Source organism: Ambystoma mexicanum, chromosome 5p, assembly GCF_040938575.1.
Source record: "Ambystoma mexicanum isolate Mex_15411 chromosome 5p, UKY_AmexF1_1, whole genome shotgun sequence".
NCBI classification, from domain to species: Eukaryota; Metazoa; Chordata; class Amphibia; order Caudata; family Ambystomatidae; genus Ambystoma; species Ambystoma mexicanum.
In genome coordinates, this window is record NC_090930.1 from 390,139,434 (window position 1) to 390,151,489 (window position 12,056).

Sequence of the window (12,056 nt, forward strand, 5' to 3'; positions counted from 1 at the left end):
ACAATAAAAGGTGGAGGCGCAAAAAATGCAAGATCAGAGATCACTCCTAACTGGGTGTGCTGATCAATATTCCCAGATGGTGTCCTAGTGTTCTCTAAATATTCAAAATAACATTGCATGTATATAAGGAACCAGAATGTATCCCATTATCTGGATCATTACACTCAATTTTGTTTCTTGCCTAAAGATAAGGCCTAACCAAAAAACTCCAACACACTTATCATTTACTACAAAACATAAATCAATCCTTTATACAAAACCTCAGCAACATTTTACAAAGTATGTAACAATGTTCTTTTAAAACAAGCTCAACTTCAAGCATATTACATAGGACGACAAAACAAGAATCATCTAAATTAAACATAAACCATACATAAAATTGGTGGTTAAATGTCAACAAGTAAAGCAGAAAAAACAGTAAATGAAAAGCGAAAACAGTAAAAAGAAAAAAAGGCTTTCCATTAAGCATACAGTTTCACTAAAAATCACATAAATTGGATTTGTCTCCTATGGTGAATAATATTGTTAAATAACTCAATTTCAACCCAACTACAGTTTCAAAAGTCCAAAAGTGTATGTTCCAAAATGTCAGAAAAATATTCAATTGTTATTTATTTTAAAATTTGGAGTCAGTGGCTAGTGTAGACTGATTCATATATAAGCACGAGCCCACTGTTTCTTACAAGTCTGCTAGGGTAAAACTTGTGACAGCATAGGAAATGTCAAACTTTGGCAACATTTCCAATACAGAGAATTAACTGAAAATATGTGTCAGTCTGGAGACCTCACATACGCCAACATTTTGAAAAGTATTAGAGTTGGTGTACTATCTCAAGAAGCACAATCCATATTAAGAACTAGGCACATCCATGCACTATATAGCCATAACTCATATGCTACTGATGTCATGGAACAATTAGCACACAAAAATGTCAATTGTATGTCCTTGATGCCAACTCTTGCAAGCTATTCAAAATTTAATGAAAAACCATATTAAAAAAAGAAATGCAAACAATAGTTCAAATTGCCTCCACCAAGAAGCTGGACCTAAATGGTATGACACTACCCATGTGTCAACAAGCCACAACAAGGCTAAACACCTTGGTAAATTCTATCTCTAACACATCAAAAAAGGTAGCAGGCACTCCTCTCCAGAAAGAACATTGCATGATAACCTGTTCTGAGATGAGAGTTTGCAGCGCACGCTTGCTGCTCACTGTACCTTTCACAGATGGGAAATATCAATTTGCATATCAGCCCTTGTCCCGCACACATGGACAGTCCAGCACCGAAATGCTATGGCAATTCCTCTCTGAACAAGAGTACCAACAGCAACCCCATACACGTGTTTCAGCCTTGTTGAGCCTCATCAGTGAGGTGAAGCTGTGCCTCTCTGAGCACAGTGTGCAGGGAGTCCATGTCTGGTTGCACCCAGGTAACTCAGGGTGACCAACCCCAAGTTCCTTGCAAATATATCAAAAAAGGTAGCAGGTGCTCTTCTCCAGCAAGCACATGGCATGATAACCTGTTCTGAGATGGGAGTTTGCTGCACAGCTGGTTTGGAGAAAATTTTAAAATTATCTTTAAACTGTAAAGTAATGCTCAAACATAACCTTGTCGTGGAACAAGGACTAGTTAATAGAGAACTTGGTACAGTTGTTGGCTTTCAAACATACCCACGTGACAACAACATTTAGTTTGTCAATATTCTCTTTCACAAACTATCCGAAGTTAAAAGGCTAGGATGCTCAACGGCCCGCTTCCTTCTTTTCGAAAACATGTAAGTATGCAGAGAACTATTTTCTCTAACTCTAGCATACACAGTCACCATTCACAAATCACAAGGTCTTACCCTAGATAAAGCATTGATAGATATTGGTAGCACAGTCTTTAAAGAAGGCATGAGCTATGTAGCACTATAGCGCTTACGTACACCTGACAGACTATTTCTAATAAACTTTGATGCATTTAAAGTAAATGCTGATATTTCTTGCATTCTACAATACAATAGACTGCGTTCACTCTACACCCCCATCTTAAAACCTATCCTGTTCCGCAAAACGCAAAACGTTTTAAAAAAAAATTACTTCAGATTCAATCTATGCAGGATCTCTCAGCAATTCCTCCAAAGAAAGTATAAGAAGCTAATACTTCCTCAAGGACCACAACCAAAGAAGAATCTACTGCACAAAGTAACACAACTACCTCTTCAAAGAACCAACGCACACTCCCAACAAATGGTTTGGACACAGAACTGTCAGGTCCATTCAAATTTTCACATATAACTTGTGTAATTATTGACAACATTTACTTACACGGTACAGACCAGTTGTGTTTGCAAATGATAGTCCTTCATAGAAATGCAACCAACAATCCTGACAACAGTTACAGTGTTTCTGGAATAAGGCAGGAATTTTACTACTGTGCTGGAATGGTCAAATTCACTATAAACTCATAAGAAGATCCACAAGAATTTCTGATGTACTTGCTACAAGTACTAGCAAACAAAAACATACCTAAAAATTAAATCTTCCAGTTTTCCTACATGTGGAAACATTCATGCAATCTTTGCAGGCATGTAGTACACGAAGAATTTCCTAATGAACGCTTTGTGTATGTATCCATACCTAACTGTGAATCCATTCCATTTCAGCAACTTGTACAAAATGCAAACCATGGCAGATTATGTATTACACTGCATATATAAAAAATAATTGTGGATAGTTTGAATGTAATGATACTACTATTAGTCTAAAACAGAGATTACCAGCAAATCTTGTAAACACTTACTTAATATTCTTAAAACCAAAATGTAATAATTCATCTGTGTATGAACATAAACAAAACTTGAACTCCAAAACTACAACCAGTTAGAATACGACAACAGGTATCTAACTGCCGCAAGATTCTGCAACAAACTAACAGATAGATGAATGCCACTAAAATGAAACCAGAAATAACCAGTTAGAATATGCCAACAGGTTTCTAACTGCCCCAAAAATCTGCAACAAGCCAACAGATAGAAGAATTCCACTAAAATGGAAAAAGAAATAAACAAATTAAATACGCCAACTGTTATCTAATTGCAACAGTGCTACCACCACTTCCAAATCAAAAAACACACACCTATTGAATTCCTCCTATTGAAATCAATGAAAGAAATATATTGTACCACAACATAGAAAGGTTTTGTTTAATCCAGCATGGATGTTTTTTTTTCCACAGACCCAATGATTTAATGAACAAACACAGAAACTAAGCAAATTTCACAGTACACTGGTTTGAACCGTAGTACTTCTAAAGTACTAACTATGAGGTTCGACAACATACAGAAATGTCTACCATGCAATGCAATACCCATTATAAACTACCTACACTAACATGTGATGTTTTTCTTTTATCATAGTGATTGAAAAAGAATGTCTGCTCCAACTACCCATGTTGTGAAAAAACTGCATACAACCACAAAAAGTCAAACAGTAACTATATAACAAATGGTCTCACAAACACCACAGCATAACACACCCTTTCAAGCAAACACTTGACCATAACCCACATTCCAAAATGTTTGCTTCCATGGGTATCTTATGCTGCACCACGTGTTGCCAAACACTACAATCTTGACTGCATGGCCTGGCCAAAACTCTTCATACAGCCTCACCAAAAGAAACAGTAAGTATATAATAATTAAACTCACAAACACTGCAACATAATACAGCCATGCAAACAAACACCTCACCAATAAATACAACTCAAAATGCCTAGAGTCTTCAATCCCAACAATCTAAACACAATCCAACAAACAAGTAAACACACATTATCTCACGAACCTATTAACACTATTACACTACTACCAATCAGTACTCACATTTTTGAAAACATATCCCTTAAGCAGCCCACATACCACAATCAAAATTTTTGGTAACATTGTAGAGTTATGCTGCAGTGGTTGTGGCCAGGGCCTAGAGTCTTGGGTGCATGGCCAAAGGGCTTTGGCCATGCCCCCCAGATTCTGGGCCCTGGCCACAACCACCGCCTAGAGTTTGGGTGCATGGCCTATGGCCTAAGGCCTTGGCCACAACCTCCGCACCATGACACACCCATAGAAACAAACACCTACCAAAAGACCACAACTCAAAACATAATACATCCACCTGAAAACTATGCACTTCAATTACCGTACTAAAAAATAATTACAACCAATGTACAAACTCTTCAATACATACCCCCTTCGCCCAATGCTCTACTAACGACCCAAAACCAGCATCATACTAAACTAAAATTGCCAATTGAGTGCCCAGTGTTTAGTATGTCCGGGGACAATTGTGGTGAACGTGAACACAGAAAACACATCACAGCCTTCTCCCACCTAAACAAATACAGCATTTGACCCATCTCTTACTCCCCCACCCTCTCCAAGCACTCATTCACACCAACACACTCTCCAAAATTGGATTCATGCTTACTTCCAGCGCATGTCCGTGCATCCAATATGGCGGGCGCACTGAAACAATTTGACGCACCTCACGCCTCAACCCAGACAATCAGAGAACACGTTGCATGTCCGCAGACACAACGCAAGCCGATTATCCAATCGGTGTCCTGTCCGCGGAGCGTACAGGGAAGTGTGTCCGCAGAGCGGACATAAATATCACTAATTGGTTTGCCTTACATTTTGGTCGTTTAAATAAAAACTACTGGACTGATTTACACCAAATTAACAAAAGCACTCTTTCTGGACCAGGCCACCACTCCTGCCGCAAATTTGTTCAAAATCCGTCCAGAGGTTTGGGCTGTAGGCGCGACAGATATTTTTTCCCATTATGTCTATGGGAAAAAAAGACATTTGGGGGCCCCCCTATAACTTTGCCCCCCCCTTGACCAAACCTCACCAAACTTTGCAAATAAAATCAGAGTAGGTCATATACTTGTTTTGCAAAGTTTGGTGAGGATTCGTCCAGGGGGAGCGATGTTATAAGCCAGCCAAAAAAGTTATCTTCCTATGGGTTTAGCAACTTAACCATAACTACATGGCTGCAACCACAAGCCATGTAATATAACACTATGTATATTTTAATGTGTAAAAGTGTTCCCTACAAGTACTAGGCTATGTAAGTGGTTCCGGGTCCATTGTTTTGATTGCTATGGAGTGTAGTTAAAGATAACTGTTTACATATGAAACAAGTAGCAGCAAGCAGAGCAAAAAAGAAAAGTAAAGTATTAAAAAAAAAATTAGTTTAGACAAAAAACTCAAATTTTATGGAAAGATTGTTGTGTGTTGTCATTAGCTTCTTATGTGTGTGTAGGTGGGCAAACCAAGGAGGCATGCCTCCTGTACAAGAAATTTTGTAATGACAATTAAGAGAAAATGAGTCTAGTTTATATGAAATATTTGTGTATTTTAAAGATTTAACATATACTCTATATCGGACCTCCACATTTTATAAACATGTGCGTGGCTATTGCCTTTGGGTATGGATCCATGTAAAGACTTCCTACAAATAGCATGTTGGGGTGCATGCAAATATCACTGTATCACAAAGTTGCTTCAGCTGCATCTGTGTCTGCAAATCTGTCTAGTTTAACTACTAGTTGGTGGATTCTCTGAAGTACCTCCAATTCAACTTCACTACTTTCCAGAAACCCTGGAAATGTATTGTGTGTTTACACTCTGGACTTTCTCCAAAATTAACTGTTAAAAAAGAATATACTTTTTCAAATGTGAAATTCAGTTTTGCAGTATACATTACAGAAAATAGTCATCAACTTCTTTGGTATGTAGGTGGCCAAAATAAGGAAGCACACTCATTTTAAAAGAAGTATTTAAATGACAATTTAGACATAATTGGTATAATACCAATTTCAAGGTATCAGAAATAAGGGAATCCACTCTCCACCCTCAGTCCCTATTGTTGTCTTGTTTCCAGGTGAACAGCCAATTTAACTGGTAGTTCAGATTGGATGATAGAATGACTATCTTACATGGCCCCTTGAGCTGCAAAAGCTTGGGGAACATTTTACGGTTCAACTACCAGTTGGGGAAGTTCCTAAGGTACTTTAAAATAGCAGTTTGCCATTTTATTTTGAAGTTCAGGAAGGTAGGTATTCTGCAGTTATATTCAAGCCCATGTGAACATTAAAGTATTAACAGAGTGGAGATTTTTAAGAAAAAATGATTGAAAGATGAAGTATATATTGGAGAATGTTCTCATTAACTTCGTAGGTCTGTAGGGGGCCAAAATAGGGATGCACACAGATTTTGCAAGAAATTTTGAAATTACATTTCTAAGATAGTTAGTATAGCTTGTAGTAAATATTTATGTATTTAAATACAGTGTCGTTTTATGGTCTACCTATTATTTTTAATTATAGTATGACTATACATTAAAATGTTTTACACTCAAAATATTTGTAAAACTGATGACATAGCATATTTATTTATTGGTCATTTGTTAGGCGTATACAAGTAGCAAAACAGTTTCAAAGCACCCACAGGGTGACAGGGTGGGGACAGGGAAGGTAGACAATGAATTACAACAATTATAAATAATTGAATTAATAGTATAACAAATAGTGAGACAAACAAGAATGGGAGACAAACCTACTATGCCTTGTGAGTGTTCAGAATGTGCAAGTGCAGAGGAAGGGGGGAAGGGATAGGTGCAGTGGGGCTTGAGCAGAAGTGCTTGGGGTGAAGTGCTAAGAGGAGAAGAACATAAGTGCACCCTCCCAAGCGGAGAGGGATACAAGTAAGTGCAGTAAATAGACAGTGGCTGGGATGAGAGATGTGGGAGGGTCGGGCCCCAAGGTTACATAAGGGCCCTGCACATCAGTCACGCTACTGTATGATTAGCAGGGAAGAGAGGAGGAGAAGGAAGAGGTAAAGAGGAAGGTCTTGAGGCTTTTCCAGAACTTAATGAGGTTCTGCTCAATACGCAGAGGGGGGGGCTGTTCCAAAGTATGGAGCCCGCTGAGGAGGTGATCGGCCACCAGCTCTCTGTTTTGCAAACTGCTTCACACGCGAGGAGTTGGTGCCAGAAGAACGCAGGCGTCTAGAAGGGGAATATTTAGACAGGAAGCGTTGAGGATAGAGTTGTCCCATGCCCCATATAGCCTTGTGGATTACACAGAGGGATTTGAATTCAATCTGTGCGGAGACCGAGAGCCAGTGAAGGCTTTGTAGGGCAGGAGAGATGCAGTATGTCTTGGGTTTTGGAAGTGAAGTGAGAGGCGAGTGAATTGCATAGGGCCTGTGAAGGAGTAGGGACAGAAGATACTGCATACGGGTTGGCAAGTTCCCTGCAGATTTTGAAGCATTCAGCCATGTTGTTGGAGGCATTGGATACTCATGCCTGAATGTGAGATCTTTTTTTGGCACAGATGGAGAGTCTGTAGTGCCTCTGGGTAAGGCGGCAGGCCAGTTTGTCAGAGGGTGCACCTGAGGTTTGCCACATCCTTTCTGCAGCCTTGCACCTATGGTTTTGGTCTGCACATTTGGAGTCGTACCAGGTGTTATGCTTGGAGGTAGGTTTCAGGTGGATCCTCATGACTGAGGCAAGAATGTCAGCTGTGTTGGTAATGGACAGATAGAGGTTGCTGAGGGCAGAATCAGTGGTAGAGTCTGTGTTTTGTGGGCATGGGGGAATAAAGGTGGAGGAGAAGGCAGTGCCTGACACTGAACAAGGTTGTCAGAGCTTTCTGAGGAGTGGACACAGGGCCATATGGACCCAGATGGGTGGAGAGGAGCGAGTGGTCAGACCAGGAGAGAATGGTGACTAGGGAAGAAGAGAGAGTGAGGTTGGAGTGTATAATGGCATCTAGCGTGTGTCCAGCAGAATGGGTAGGGCCAGAGGGAAGAAAGGAGATGGATAGGATGGAACAAAGGCCAGTGAAGAGCTTGGTTGCTGTGCAAGGGGAGTCTAGGTGGAACAAAGGTCAGTGAAGGTCAGTTTCCTTGTTAAGGTTGCATACTACTCAGACATAAAAGTGTGGCTTTGTGTATATAGTTACATATTGTTAGGATGTTTTTATTGTACATATTTTCCCTAAATTAAATGTTCTACTGCTAAAGTGGGACATTAAGTAGGGGAACACTTTTTGAAAGGTTTGTGTACAAAACTGCCTTTGGCAGGTGCACAAACCAATGAAATGTCTGCAAACCCATTCAGCATATGCTGAAACAGGCTCACAGTAACCTGAAGGCTTAGTGCAACCACTCTACCCGTGCAGTGTGGTTTTTCTTCCTTAACTGACTCTTGCCCCTTAAGCATCCTCTCCACAGACCTTCCCATTCCCGATGTAAAACTCCTAATCATGTATAGAAAATGGATGTATTAGTAGTTTCTGTGTACATTAGTAATGTGTTTTAGAAATGTTGTTGAATGAAATCATGAGTATTTATAATACTGTTTCACTGGGGTGTTGCTAGGTCTGGAAGAGATCCAGGGCTACACTAATGTTGGGATTGTCGGGACTCGGGGCTAGCTAGCTTTTTGGTTGTATACTCTGGGATTCTATCCGGGGCTACAACCAAAAGACCTGGGGCTATAGCTCCCTAAATATCCCACCCCCCCAGCAAGGCCTCTGCTGTTTTCGATTATTAATATTGGAACAGTAGAAAACAGATTAGATCTAAAAGAAAGATGTAGCCACAGCTTTTATTAGTTGAGTGACTAGAGTTTTTCTTTCTACAATAAGTTATTTTCCTCTACAGTGACATGATTACTAGTCACAACTTAATTGGTTGAGTACTAGGAATACATGCAGAATTCAAACAGTACTATTATGAAAAAATAAAACATGTCTTCTGTTTTTTTCCTTTGAGACATATATTCCATTTTCATTTACAGAAGTCTTGGTGAGTAAGCTCTCAAAATGGAGGAAAAAATGTAAAAATGTTGGGTAAGAAATATTGCAAAATATAGATTGGTTTGTGAATTGTTTTTAATTGTTTTACACATTGTGTTTTCAAAGTGATTTAAAAAAATATATAGCTAAGCAAATATATTCACTTTGGCATAAACGCCTCCTTCGAAACCTCAACATTCACCTGGATGCTTCTTCTCCTTCCTATGGTCTCTTTTGCAAAACTCTTTCTCTCTCTATTCTTCCTTCTGGCCGGACACACTGTGCAGCTAAGACCTTGAATGTTCTGATCTCCTCCTCTCTAACCCTCTCACCACTCCTCTCTCCTGGAGTGACCACTTTCTCCTCTCCTCTCATGTCTCTCTCTCTATTCCTCAGGCCGAGCCAACTCCAGCACTGCCACCCATTTTCTCTGCCATCCGACCCATTAATTGTGTGTCAGTTGAGGCTTTTCTCTGTCACTTCCTCTCCCCCTCCTGCACCACTGACTGACTCACATCCTGACACAGCCCTCTCCAACCTTCATTCTTCTATCTCTGCGTACTTGCCCATGTCATGAGGATCCCCCTGAAGCCCAAAGCCAAGTGCAACTCTTTGTACGAGCCATACCTCGTCACCCTTAGACGCAAGTGACGGTGGCTGAGCAGAAATGGCAGGCATCATGTGCACCCTCTGACAAACTGGCCTGCTGCCTGCTCCAAAGGCAGTACTAACTCTCTGTCCACACTAAGAAGAGAGCTCACATCCAAGTCTGCGTCTCTTTGGCATCTAACAACTCGGCTGAACTCTTTAAAATATGCAAGGACCTAGACAATCCTGCTGCAGTCTTTACCTCTTCTGTTCCCTCCCAGGCCCTCTGCACAGCCTTGGCTTCACATTTAATCTCTAAAACCCAGGACACCATGTCCACCCTCTCTTCCTCTCCTCCTTCTTCCTCTAATGTTTCCTCTACTTCAGGTCTTCCTTTGGCTGCCTCTCCTCCCTTCTCTTCCTTTCCTTTGTTCACCTATGACGATGTTTCTAGACAAGTCCGATCTATGAATGTCTTCCATGTTCATCCAAAACCATGAAGGACCATATTGACACCCTCGATCCAGCCTGGACTGACTTCTGCAACCACTCTTTTGCCACTGAAACCTTCCCTTCCCCCAAAGCACTCCCTTGTGCATACTCTTCTTAAGAAACCCTCAACCAACCTCTCCTGTCTGGCAAACTATCGTCCGCTCTCCATCACTCCTTTTATGGGCAAACTCTTGGAAAAGCTGCCATCTCCCAGCTTAACCTTAGCACTGAATCTGTTGGTTGGCTCCATGACCATCAGTCTGGCTTCAGAATAGCCAGAAGCATGGAAACTGCTCCCTTGAATATCCAGGAAGATCTGCTCTCAAACCTTGACACTAACCATCCTTCTGTCCTCATCCTATTTGATATCTCTTCTGCTTTTGATACTGTGAACCATACCATCCTGCTCAACCGGCTCTGTGATAACCTAGGTATCACCTATCAGGCCCTGGTCTGGCAGACCTGCTTTCTCTCTGACTGACCCTGCAAGGTCCAACTTGGGTACTTCCTCTCCTCTATCTCTCTCTCTACCTCTGGTGTTCCCCAGGGGTCTAATCTTTCTCCCTGGCTGTTCAACCAATTCCTGGCACTTCTCGCCCACCGCATAGCTGTTCTCTGCTCCAACTTTCAATGCTATCCAGATGCCACTCAGCTCTCTTTCAGACTCCCCTCAGCTGCCTTCTCGCCCTTTCTCATCCCGGATTGTCTGTCAGCAATACAGGAGTGGTGTGCCGCCAATGATCTCTGCCTTAATGCTAGCAAGATGAAGATCCTCCCCATCAGCTCACCAGCACCTTACTTTCCTCTCACTCTTTGGAAGCCTACTCTGGGCCCCCAGCCTGCTCCTACCTGTGAGGCTAAGCACCTCGGGTTCATCTTTGACTCCACCCTCTCCTTCGCTCCTCAAATCTCTGACGTCTCTTAGAAGTCAAACTACCAGCTGCACCTCCTCAGAGGTATTCCTCCTTTCCTCACTTTCCCCCAGAAGCACACTGTCTTCAGAGCTCTGGTTCTCTCTAGGCTGGACTACCGCAAAAGCCTCTTTCTAAATCTACCTTCCTCCACCAACAACTCATCCAGAACAGGACTGTGAGACATGTCCTTGGCCTCAAGCCCAGCATCCTGTCTCTCAAGCACTGGAATCTGTTCATTTACTCCCAGTGGCGGCAAGTTCAAGACCCACTGCAGCGTCCACAAGGCATTCTGGGGCCTGCGACCACAATACCTCCCAATTCCTACTCAAGCTCTTTGCTCCTCCACATGTCATATTTGATGTCCTGGGTGTTAGTCTTAGCAGTGCACGGTGGTGGCGCGAGTTATGGTTGCTTAGCTTACCATAACTGGCGAATTTCAAGGGTTTTTCGGTTTTACTTGGAACCATAACGTCCCTTTGACAAAGTTTTTTCACTGAATTTCATAGGTTTTTAGTAGCGCAACTTAACCATAACGTCCCTTTAACAAAGTTTTTTCAATGAATTTCATAGGTTTTTAGTAGCACAACTTAACGATAACGTCCCTTTAACAAAGTTTTTTCCCTGAATTTGATAGGTTTTTAGTAGCGCAACTTAACCATAACGTCCCTTTAACAAAGTTTTTTCATTGAATTTCGTAGGTTTTTAGTAGTGCAACTTAACAATAATGACTTTCACTTTATATACATATCATATGGAACTGACTGAATCTCTTCTACTGTACTTGATGTCCGCGAACTCATTTAATGTTCGCGGACGTGTTCGAAGAACAGTACCACTACCTACTAAAAAACTCTGGGGGGGTATGTTTGATTGTTATATCATAACATTGGAACATTTAACAAATTTAAAAAAAATCAAACAAACACATTATATGTACTAATACATAAGAAATGTAACCCATATATACAACACACTAACCATTCATTTAAATGCACTATGTTCTAAAATGGAATGTACCACAAGAAAATAAATTGGCTTCCAACATAATTACCTCACAAACACAACAGATCTGAGAACAAGAGCAGACCCACTGAGTACATAGGACATATCTTACCTGAAATAGTAAGTGTACTTAATTTTATTCATATATTTATAAACTTTCTGTATTAGATAAAAAAAATATTATCTTTTTTTTTTTCTCTCACAGAAATGTCT